Source organism: Lathamus discolor, chromosome 10, assembly GCF_037157495.1.
Source record: "Lathamus discolor isolate bLatDis1 chromosome 10, bLatDis1.hap1, whole genome shotgun sequence".
Lineage (NCBI taxonomy): Eukaryota > Metazoa > Chordata > Aves > Psittaciformes > Psittacidae > Lathamus > Lathamus discolor.
In genome coordinates this window covers 4,319,936-4,332,755 of record NC_088893.1, presented here as the reverse complement: position 1 = coordinate 4,332,755, position 12,820 = coordinate 4,319,936, and the positions used below count along the sequence as shown (strand labels likewise).

The 12,820-nt window shown below is 39.5% G+C and overlaps 1 protein-coding gene across 1 annotated transcript in view; it reads right to left on the bottom strand.

The window, feature by feature from the left end:
- The window catches only part of C10H5orf58 (chromosome 10 C5orf58 homolog), a 76,001-nt gene extending 67,536 nt beyond the window's left edge, over positions 1–8,465 (bottom strand). The window contains exon 1 of the mRNA XM_065690168.1: positions 8,448–8,465. The gene's annotated coding sequence lies outside the window, so the exon portion shown is untranslated. The remainder of the gene's footprint in view (positions 1–8,447) is intronic.
- Between the last annotated feature and the right edge of the window lie 4,355 nt (positions 8,466–12,820).

Genomic DNA, 12,820 nt, shown 5'->3' with positions numbered 1-12,820 from the left:
GGAGGAAGCGTACCCCTGCCTGTGCGTAAATACTGCCATGAAGGAGCAGCAGCAGAAGGAAGGCGCCGCTCAGCGATATTCAGAGCAATCTGCCCAGTGTTGTGCCGCTCATCACCCAGCTAGCAGCACAAACACTTTGTTTTTTTTCCCCCTCTCCCGCTTGCTCTTTTCCCCCTCCGGCCAGAAATTGAACATTATTAACCAAATATTAAATAACAACGCGATTGTCTGAGGCATTCTATGCAAAAGGTGTGCTTTTAGAGGCGGAGATTCCAGGGGCAGTACAAGGCTCACCTAAGACCCCGCTGAAGGGCAGGGCTGTCTCCGTACCTCAGCAGGCGCAGTTAGGCTTGACAGCTGGAGCTGGCTTCCCCTCTGCTCCAAACCGGGGCCTGGGGGAGGGCACCGGGGGCAGCGCCTCGCCTCGCCTCGCCTCGCCTCGCCTCGCCTCGCCTCGCCTCGCCTCGCCTCGCCTCGCCTCGCCTCGCCTCGCCTCGCCTCGCCTCGCCTCGCCTCGCCTCGCCTCGCCTCGCCTCGCCTCGCCTCGCCTCGCCTCGCCCTGTGAGGGGGCGCGCGCCGGCCGTTGGCGGGCTGAGGGCGGGAGGCGCTGGCTTTAAGAGAGAAGGGCGCTGATGGCGGCTCCGGGGAGGACCCGGCCGGGCACGGGGCTGGGGCCGGCACCGGCACCGCTGTGCAGCGGGGCTTCGCCTGCTCGTTTCCCTCGTGAGCCTCACGGCTGTCGTGGCTGCACTGGGCAGCGAGTGCCCGCTTCATCTTCGCACAAAATTCAGGTGCTTTTTCTTCAGTTTAACCGGAGTTTCCCATGTTTGATCTTCATATTTTCTACTGAGAAAAAATTGGTAAGGTTTTGATAACACGACATAATAACATAACCAAAGAAAGACTCGGAGGCACCGAACAAGAGAACCTTTTCCAAGGACAGAATGTTTTTCTGCATGTGAGGAAGTTTCTCGGAGTCGCAAGCTGTGGTAAACCATAGCCACTTCCATAGCTTTCAAGTCTTAGTTTTTCTGCTGCTATTTCATAAATGAATGTCAAGTTTTGTTATTCCAGTGCTCTTTACCACAACTTCAGTGGTTTTGCTTCATGCAAACAAAAGTAAGTAACTCAGCAGCTGTAACCCACCTTGCTGAAAGAGGGCTGTAGTCAAAATACAGACTGGAGAACAAATGGTTAAAAATGAATACAAGTATCCTAATGAAAATAGAGTTTGCAAGGGAAGATACTGTGAAGGAAAGCCAACCGTATCCTGGGCTGCATCCAAAGGAGCATGACCAGCAGGTCAAAGGAGGTGATCCTGCCCCTCTACTGTGCTCTTGTGAGACCTCACCTGGAGCATTGTGTGCAGTTCTGGTGTCCTCAACATAAAAAGGACATGGAACTGCTGGAACAAGTCCAGAGGAGGGCCATGGGGGATGATCAGGGACTGGAGCACCTCCCGTATGAAGACAGGCTGAGGAAGTTGGGGCTGTTCAGCCTGGAGAGGAGAAGGCTGCGTGGGGACCTCAGAGCAGCCTTCCAGTACCTGAAGGGGGCCTATAGGGATGCTGGGGAGGGACTCTTCATCAGGGACTGCAGTGACAGGACAAGGGGTAACGGGTTAAAACTTAAACAGGGGAAGTTTAGATTGGATATAAGGAAGAAGTTCTTTACTGTGAGGGTGGTGAGGCACCAGAATGGGTTGCCCAGGTGAGGTGTCCCTGCCCATGGCAGGGGGGTTGGAACTGGATGATCTTAAGGTCCTTTCCAACCCTAACTATTCTATGATTCTAAGATGTAAAATGGTGTGGACTATTCACAGTATTGAAATGAAGGAAATCGGAGTTGCTGGAACAAATTGTGTTGTGGAGCTTCTGAAAGCAGGGCCTGGGTAAGCTGAAGCAATTCCTAGGCCAGAGCCCATTGGTAACAGGTGAATAGCTGAAGTTTTACGTTTATAATCACGTAATGACTACATGCAAAATCACAATATGTGAGAGTGCTTCAGTGTTTGCTCCTTACCTCCAATAGAGCTCTACAGATCCTGTTGAGAATACAACATGTAACACTTTGTTCCTGTACAACAAACACTAAGTAGGAAGCAACTCTAATTTAAAGCCAGCTATGGTTTTCCTGTTTATAATAGTGAACAGACAATGACTAAATGTAGAGTATCCATGAATGAAAGATTCATAATAATGAAGCAGCACTGTAATGTGACCACATCTGTAAATAGTTTTTTCTGGTTTAACTGCCTATTCCAGTTCAAAGTGGGCAGCACTTGAAGTGATAGCTGAAAATGTAAGAAATATCACATGTGTGATTGTAAAAGCAACTCAGCTTAGATCTTCCACAGTTTTGCACTTCTGATTTTGAAGTGACTTTGGTGAAAAGGAGCTTTGCAGGACTGACGAAAATAATTATAACTATCTGCAAGAGAAATACAGATTAGATCCAGAAGAAACATCTACACTCTTGGAATTCCATTCTCTATGCATATACAAGCCAGTTATGACTGGCTGGAGTTTTGGGGGTTTGATTTTCCTAAAAAATAATAGGCGTTTCATTTCTCAGCTATATCAGTAACATAATTTATGATCTTATAATAAGATCACTGTCTTAGCTCTTGATGGGGTCCCCCTTCCACCCTGTACCATTATTTACAAGGTCTCTCTTATCCACATCACCTTGAATCCTTGGCTTTACATCCCAAGTCCATCACCCCATCTCTTGGGTTTTGGTCATTACCTAGCTCCCCTATCCTTCCCAGTTTATTTTATTTTATTTTTGAAATATAGAGCATACCATATCTGTTCTCTGCAGAAGACTTGATGAAAATTTGTTGCAAGCTTACAGGTGTCTTGAAAAGAACCTGTTGTTGAAATATTAATATGTCTAATACCTTGTCCTTACACTACTGCTTGCTGCAAATGATCCAGACTTATTACTGAGGCAAAGCCTGTTTTTGAGCTCTCATAAGTTGTTCCTGTGCATGGCAGCAAGAAGAAAAGCTTATTTTGTAGTGACCTGGCTAAAAGAATCTCTTTGTAGTAACTCTCTGGATATGTTTCCCTCAAAGATATGTGTAGACAAGACAGAAAGGAAAGACTCTGTCATGCCTTGGTTTCAGCTTACAGTTTCAGATTTGTGGTGCAGAATTGTCTTATGCATGCCTGGTTGGCCTCAATGTGGAAGTGTATCAACCTACTTTTAAATCTATTTTAGAATGGGAAGTGGGGAATCTCCTTTGTTCAGGAAACAAATGCGATAATATCAATAGAAGAATTATAAACACATAATATAACCTATTTTTTTAAAGGCCAGAGAATGAGTTAAAATAAAACCAGCAAGATACTTGGGTTTTAAACATAACAATGCAAAGGACAAGTAGGAAGTCACCAGCTAATAATTATTCTTGCTATTCCCGATCTGCAGTAGCTTCATCATCTGCTTGTTTCGGTCTAAACAGCTCAATGTCAGACTGGACCTTTCCTCAAATACTGATTTATTTATCTTTGAAATGAATGTGTGTCCTAAGCATTCCCATATAGAACTCAAAACATTTGCAGAGACACAGACCTGTTTCTGCCCTAAATTGAATAACATATTAAGAAAAAAAGAAAGGAACCACTTTCAATTTAGCAGTTGTTGACATATATGTCATTTCTATGTTACAGTAAAATTCATATTGACTTCAGTTTTAGGTTTGTGCCTCTATGCTTTGCTGCAACTGGTGCTGAAGGAAAGAACACTCCAAAGACTGGCTGGACTATAACAAATTGGAGGGGAGTCATCAGTGCTCTGGAAACATGGACATATATTAGGCCAGTTTTGTTCTGCTAAAAAAAGAAAAAGTCAGCAATGCACACAGTATATCTACTACAAAAGCATACAAACTGAACAAGAGCAGAAAAATCAATCCTGCGAACAAAACCACAATTAAAAAAAAAACACACCACTTTTTTTTTTCACTTAAGAGTTCATTTGAATGACATCATGGCTCCTTATAAGTAAGGCCACTGCCTTAGAAAATGAGCCTTGCAACTTGTTTGTAAATACAATTCATGGCTCACTTCTCCTCTTTAATCCTGGTTTTACGTAAAGCTCCTTTCCTGTACTACTGGAAAAAAAGCTTTTAGAGCTGAAGATGATGTGTCTTTTCTGTTGCTACATCTATGATGTCAACCAACCATAACAGGAAAAAAAACCCAACAAACCCCAACCATCCAACAACAGCTAAACAACCACCAAAAATCCCCTTCCCAAGCCTAGCCAAAAAACCCTTAAACTGTATACAGAATAAAACTGTGTCTTGCTTCAGAGCAAAACAGTGCACCTTCTTGCATGGGCACTACATATCATAGATAATAATGACTTAAATGCCTCCTTTTTTATAGCAGTGAAGACAGGCTTGAGACGTCTCATTCAACAAATCGTTATTTTATTTAAGGCCTAGATTACCTTGGCCTGTTTCTATCAAAGGGCTAATTTTCACAATAAATATGCTCTTTTAGTCAGAAGTTTTCTATAGCCCCCATGAAAGTTTCTGATACAAGCTTTATGGGGCTTACTAATTGCTTTCTCCAGTGTGCAGGATAAGGCCATAAACCACTTCAATCTGCTCAGGAAGCAAATCCACTCTGAAGAAAGGATATAATTACATAGTTTTCTGCTCTTGTCCTGTCCCCTGGTGACAGTCAGTCATTTCCTTACAGCTTGCTGTGTAGCAAAATTGACACCTGACCAACACCAATCTCAACATTCATAGCAGAAAGTCAGCTGCTCTCTAGTGCAGACAAACTCGGAGTGCTGAGAGCCTGTCAAGCTTTCATGAACTGGCTTTCCAGGAATGGTAGCATTCACTCAACTTGGTTTCCTCTGTACCACATGAGCACCTCAAGAAAAACTGCCTGACTGCCACTAAACCTTTACTTTCAATTTTATTATCAAACTGCCTAGCTGTGGCTGGAAAAGATAACTGGAAGATTATCTATTGTATTAAAAAATGCAATCTGAGGGTGCTATGTATAGCATAATTTATGTTCCATATTTAATGAATGACCTGAAACGGCTTTTCAGGAAAATATGGGAAACACAGAGCCTTCTACAACCTTCACTTCCTTATATTGTTTGGGACAGCACAGGAGTACCTCCTAGGTTAGTGTAGCATGCCTGAAGAGGCTTACCCTCTCCTCATAACTGGAAAGTGGCACAAAGAAGACGCTGATGGTAGCAAGACCCTGGAGAAAAGCATATGGATCATATGGCCCTGCTTTGACACACTGGCAGCAGGCTGGGCAGGTGTTAGGCAGCTCTCCTGAAACTGAGTTTCCATGTGGATGATTTGGGCAAGCTCAGATTTCTGCTTTACTTGTTCCCTCAGCTCTGATCTATGCCTAGTCACTAGTCTGGTTATATATGTGAACTTTAGCTTTGACTGGAACTTCACCTCAGATTGCCTCTAGGTGGTTTGGACAAATTAACTTTCTCCTGTGCTGGCTGGTTTCTGCAAAACCAGTGCTATCTCACTGGAGCTGTGCTCTGTAACATTACAATGCCCTAAGGCAGGATTAGGCCATTTGTTTACATATAAACATGTGGCACACTCCACCTGCACGAGTGTTTGTTTTTGCATAGCTAGACGATAACAGGGCTGTAAATTTTATTGCTAAATATTATAAACATAGATCTGCGATATTTTTTCCCCAAGAATTGGGCTTGATTCTGATCTTCCTTTTACAAATTTTAGGTGGATATAGTGGCACCTTGTGATTTACACATGCATGAAATTAGAGTAAAATGCTTTGCTCTGGTCTTCAATAGCACTGATATTACTTGTGGGGTTTGTTTAGTTTGGTTTTTTTTCTTAAATATTAGGTGTTTTCAGCAAGATGCAAATGTGAATGATTAAAACAATACATTTATTTCCATAATTTTCCATTCAATGCCGCCTTCTATACCCATACAATGGACATGACATTTTTCTGACAGTATTATGAGAATTACTATTTCTGGCTTTCTCTATTCTCTACATTACTGAGTTGTCATTTTCATGAAAATGTCTCTGCTAAATGACTATTAACAAAAATATTTTTCCTCATTGTTTGTCCTTTACAGATTCAAAATTCATCATCACAGACAGCAGCTATTGCAGCATGGATCCTTCTCCAAATTGTCTCAAACTGCCCAGGATTTTATGAGGTAATTTCAGTTCTGTCATATCACACTTCAAAGACAGTAACTAAAATATATGCTTGTGTTTTGTTACTCATAGGATTAATATTTTGTACCATTTCCATAATTTCTTAAGTTCCTGTGAAAGAAAATAAGGCATACACTAGAAGCTCTTTTTTTGGAAGGATACTCAAAAGTCTTGAGGGAAAAATTTGAACTACTTATTCATAAAAAAACATGTCTGTTTTAACACAAAATTTGTTGACTTAGTTGCTCCAAAAATACCAGTGAAATCTTGAATTTGAATGTGTTTGTGGGCTTCCTACAGGAAAACAAAGCATATGCAGACAAGTGGAAAAGGAAAGTTCATGAGACATACTTGCATTTGATTTTAACCTTAAATTGCACAAGAATTTGCACTGCTTTTTTTATTTCTTTCCTGAGTGGCTTTCAAATTTTACTTCCAATTTAACTGCAAAAGCTAACAGCAGTATTGCAGTTACAGTGTTGTGCAAGGGTCTGCTCTTCTGTTTCTATCTGGACACTGAAACCCCTTTTCATACAGGTTTCATTACCAGTACAGATGGTGATGGGATATTGCTTATGAGCAGAAGGTCAGGAGATTTGAAGACCTACAATAATATCAATTCAAATACACCTTCTGAAGAATCCCTTTCAAGAAAAGAAACAAAAAAAAACCTGAACCCAAAAATAGTAATTTACTAATGGGTTTAGGTTTTTCTGTCAATATTAAACTGATAAAAATAATCTAAACAGAAATGAATTATTTCAGAACACAACTTTACAGATTTATAAAGATTTTCATTATGAAAATAATGCATAACTAAGTTTATTTTTGCATGCTTCACTGTAATTTTCTACATTCTAAGATCATGAATATACACTATCATATCTGTGCTTGGATTCTTTGATTTCATATGCTGTTTATGTTCATGGTCATATATGAAGGGGTTTTATTTGAATGTACAGTGTCTTCACTTGTTACTACATAAGTGATCTTCTATTACAGAAGTGCTACAAATTGCATGGTAACAGAATTAATGCAGTTACAAACTGTATGCCATAGACATTAGGAAACTGCAAATGCAGTTATGTTTGTATTACCAACTCAGCCAGTGGAAAGACTCTTTATAAATGTGCACCATCAACATGTGAAGAATGTTCTCACAGGATTTGGCTTATCCATAGCTCTTCTGCTTTTATCTCACAACTATTATGTGAAACATGTTGAATTAAGGACTGTATTTCTTGCAATTGTCCCTCTTATACCATGGCAAGTGTAGAGTAAACCTGTTTACTAGCACACATCAGAAGTAACTGCAGAATGATCAGTGCTGTTTAAATTCTGCTCCATTGTAAGAGTGCTTTCTAACTAAATTAGGACAGATGCAGAAAGTTAAAGATGGCTTCTGCTAAGTCTAAAAATCTGTATAATGAGGTTAAAATATAGATACACATTTGGTAATTAAATGTTTGAAAATGTTATTCTTTAAAGAGCCATCATAGTTCAGTGTAAGTAGGTCTGTTCACTGGAAGTATGTGTTAACTCCTTTCTGCAGAAAAGGAGAGATGATTGTTTCTTTAGGGGGCTGCACCAAGGAGGTAATTACATGCTGTAAGATATAGTCACACAGGTAGAACAAGGAGTCTAGCGCAAAGCAGGTTGCTGAGGTTTCTGCTAGTACCTTTAATTGCAGTATAGGGCATTGCATTGTACTAGAATTTTTAACTAAGCACATCATAACCCAGGTATGCTATCTCCTTTTTGTCCTCTCTGTGACTGTCAGCTGTCATGGTAACAACATTGCTGAACAGACTAAAGGGGAAGGGATTTAAAGTCTCTTAAAAGGGAGAAATAAACAAGCAGGCCTTGGGGGATATGTTCTGTGATACTGGGGTCCCACAATCAGAAGTAGGCATGGAAATTTTGAGATCTCTTCAAGATTTCTGGAACAGCCTTGAAAATTTGCAGAAAACTGATATTTTACAGGGAAGCCTAATGAAGGCAATTTTCTAAAGCATTTTCCTTTCTTTGATTGCAAAACAATAAACTGGGCATAAAAGAAAATACCAGGCTGCATTTAGGGCTTACAAAATTATTCTCAACTATTAGCATTAGTCAAATGTAAATATAAGGCAGACAAAGCACAGAGTTTGTAAAGCCAATCCATATAATTACATTATTGCTGGGAGAGATTAATTGTGCTCCCTGCAGTTTTAGTAGGCAAATGGACTTTTATGGATTCCTTTACCTTAATTGAGCTATGCTGCCAAGATCAGGCCATCTCTCACTTCAGTCCCCTTCAATACAAGTCAGGCAGGGTCCTCTAGAAGAAAGAAATACAACTGATTTTGTAAGGTATTAATGCAAATTTTGTGTATCTGGACAAAAGACCTGACTGTTGGGATTTGCTAGATAGATTTCATTTTTTTCTTAGTATGGGGAAAATCAATTCAATCTTCCCCTCAGTTACTGGCATTTCTTACTCATTGGTTCAAATTGATTCCATAAGCTTTTGAAGTTGGACTAGATAGAATGTATAAAGCATCTCTTTGTTCTGTTGTGGTTGGGACAGCCAAGTTGGTCTTTTCAATTTCTAAGGAAAGATATCATAGGAATAGTTGTACTGCTTCGCAGTTAGCTACCTGCATGATCTAGGAAAGCCCACTAATTACCACCACAGGCTTCTGTTTGGACCCTGTGTGAGCATGAGGAATGCTTTTAGTGGTTTCATGATACCTTCTACTTAGTCTTTCTGAAGAAGAGACAGGTTGACAACAGATTTCAAAAGTGAATAGTAGCTTAGTGTTTGAAAATGAAATAGACTCTAAAAAATGGAACTTCTGGCAGATTTATCAGTAGGTCACTTTTTACAACACAGGAGAAATTACCCCTATGCCTTAAGTGCGATCAAATTTGGAAACAGTAGTCCAAGGATTCTGTGTTGAAAAATTATTTGGTTTTAAGGTATATTTTCTTTTCAGAGAGTAATTTAAAGAAGAAGGATTTTGGTTTTTTTTCCTTTTCAGCTGTAGAAGTAAATGTCTTGTGTTACTTACTGACTGAAGAGGTTGACTTCAATTACGTGCTGCAGTCACTACAATGGACTCCATCTGAGGATAGATCTGAGTACCATTTGAAATGGAATCCATAGAACTATTGTAGCAGAAGTGGAAGGCAATTTTCTAAAGCATTTTCCTTCCTTTGAAAGCGAAACTTACACTGGGCACAAAGAAAAATATCAGGCTGCATTTACTGCACCTACATTGTACTCCACCTAGATTTAGTCTAGAACAAACATCGATTAGTGAAATATTACAGGTTCCCAGGATCTAGAACTCTGCAGAAACTCTAGGCATCAGTGTATTTCACTGTGTGGAGTACAAACAGATACATTCACTTTAGTTCAATAGTGTACCTTAAATTTGTAAAGCAAACTGGAGATAATACCAGCAAGTGGCAAAAGCCTGCTTCCAGGAGTAACCTGTGGCCCTTTTTATCGAGTCTGATGCAGTTTCATAAGCAACTTTTTAAACTGGGCTGTTCCATTATTTGTGTTTAATTACACATGTGTTGAATTTTCATTTTTAATTTGTGCATGGCTCATTTTCTCTTTTCTACCAATGTAATTATCCCATTGTCTTAAAAATAACTGACAACTCCACAGTGCCAGTGGCTTCTTTCCAACTCAGGTGTGCATCTGCAGTACATGGTTAAAACTTGCAACAGATCCAGAGGACAGAGTGAATCTAGAGTGTAGGCTGTTCTGATATCAGATATGAACCTGAATTCAGTGTAAGTTGCAGACTTTGTTTACTTATCGGTGCTCTGAATTCACACTCCAGTGGTTAGGTCAGCCCTTTCTATGTCACATTTGTCGGTGTTACTAAGCAGTTATTTGGAATAAGAGGCCACTCCAGCCATCACCTGTCCCACATGACAATGGGGATATAACAGCATTATTAAGGGATTAATCTGGCCACAACTGATGGCTTCTGTTTCACTCATGTTGCAGAATTTTCGTGTTCTTATCACTGCATTTCTAACTTTGTTTTTGTTTAAGTAGACCTGACCTATGCTATCCACAGCCTGATTGACTGCTTCATTTTCGTGTTATCAGTTATCATCAGCAGGTTTTTCCACAGCTATGACCTTATTTTCCCCCTTCTGTGCAGGGTTAGGAATGTTAAATACACTTTGATAGAGGAGGAAAAAAAAGAAGTCCTGATTGAGGGCTTTCAACATCTAAGGGCTACCTTACTAACTTGCCAGGGGATAAAAGACCATGCCTTTTTGCATATTATTTGCATGATCATTAACATCCAAAATTGCATAAATTTACAATATTTGCTTTAAATGACATTCTATGAAAACCAGAAATACCATACTGCAAACAACCTTCATGTGATTTACATTGTCCTATCCTTGCTTGTGGGGAGAATGTTACAGGTTGTCATGATGCTTTTGGGGTGTCTCCATTTTATACCAAAGTAGTTTGAAAATACTGAAGGGTACACATGATATACCAGGAAAACAATGAGTGCTCTGCATACTTGCTTATCACACATCTTCTTAAGGCAGATGGTGACAGGATTAGAAAAATCCAGATTTGAAGAGTATCTCACTCCATAACTAGCCACATTTAGCTCATATTTGTGATTTCCAAACAGAGCAAGAGATGATTTTGTGGTCCTGGAAAAATGTTTAGTTTTTGCATTTTTCCTTAGAGCAAATATGGGGTCAATAAACCTCAATGTTTAGACCAAATAAGAAGCAAACAAGTAACTAACTAATTAACTAATGAGAGCATATGTGAGGTGGTAGAGAAGTTAAAATAGTCTCAGTACATAATATCCTTCAAAGCTATAACTCTGTACACTGATGGTACTATGAGTGAAGATGGCTTTCAGTGTAAAGTGAGATACTTTTTCAGAGACACAATTCAGGAAGCATGCTAGTCTTAGCAGAGAAGCTGGGATTTTAGAACACACAAGATTAACTCTGTAGCAATCCAGTAAGTTTTCTATAGGTGTCAGATAAATTTTGCTCTAAATTTTTCCTGTAATAGAAAGGGAGACAGATTAAATAGTTGATGGCAATTAGTAAGGACCATGTAGCTTCCCAGGAATAGGGAGTTTTCAATATTTGCATGCAGGGCACATGTTTGCTCATCAACTTTTACAAATGATATTTAGTACACTGACTGAATACATCTCCTCTAACATGAATGTTTGTATCGTCAACCTGACATGTTGCATAGGAATGAAGCTAATAAAATTAAATAAAAAATGCTCATTTTATTGCTTTTTAATGTAGGTCTGTGCAATGAAACTCCAAGTAAGATCTATCAGAAGGCCAGCTTATTAGTATTAATTTTAACTCATCCTGTAGAATTTTGTAGTTAAGGTATTTTCTATTAAATCAGGTAATGTTATCTAATACTCTAAAAACCTTACCTTTGTGGAAATGTTACCTATTTCGCAGCAGAAAGTAAATCATCATGCAAGTTTGGGGGTTTAAAGAAGTTGGAGCATCCCAAAAGCATCCTCATTCTGGCTGAGGAGCAGTTGTGTCCAGTGCCAAAATGAAAGAGCAGGTCCAAGAGAATTCCTCAGGCCTGAGGGTGGGAAAGGAATTGCAGCTGAAGCCACACTGTTCTCTGCAAAGCAACAGACAGAGATATTGAGTGCGTATTAAACCCCTCATAATTTCTTCTTCCGTGCAAGAATTGTGCTGAACTATTTCCTTTCCTTTTCTTTCTGTTCCTTTCCCTTTCTTTATGAAAAGTAAGGCCTATAATTGGAGCTCTGCCCACTTGTGATACAGTGAAATGCAGATATGTTTTATGGACATGATAGTTTAAGTCAATTTAGATGATGGCATTATCAACACTAAATTACCAAGTTTCCAGCTGACAAGGAAATAAAGATATCTCTCCATCTTCTCTGACCTTCTTGCATTCTTGGCATTCTATCCACAAATCATTTAATAGCTGCCCTATTCATAGGAAAATGTATTGCTAAAGCTAAACGGTAAGGGCTTTTTTCCCACCAAGCTTATTGGAGGCAAGAATAATAAATTAAGCCTGATTTGCATGCAAGTTTGCATACACAAAACTCTTGTCATCAATGAGCAAACAATAAGCTGCTCATGTCAGAACACACTGTTCAAACAGCAGTATAAAATAGCTACTGAGCTGTAAGGCACATCAGTATCACTACTGCTCTTGTTTTACTTGTACTTTGCCACAACAAACCTACACCTCTAGAAGGCAACAAAAAGAAATAAACTCAACCGCTTTGTATCTCTCAATGTGATGCAATCCAAATAATCTCTATTGCTTTGAGGGACATCCTGACAAGATGGAAACCCTGAGTTTTAGATGAACCTATATTCAGAATGTATGAGTATAAAACGCTTTCCCTGATGACACAAATGTTCCCCTTCTCTTTCAATGTGCTTCTTGGAAGCATACATTAGTTCAGGCAATGTGTATTAGCTACCTTAAACTTCTGGTATCACTTTTAAGCAAACTACTTCTGTCTTTCCAGGAATAAAACATGTTACTAGTCAAGCTGGACATGCTGATGTTGTAGGTCACCCAGACACAATTTGAAACACACC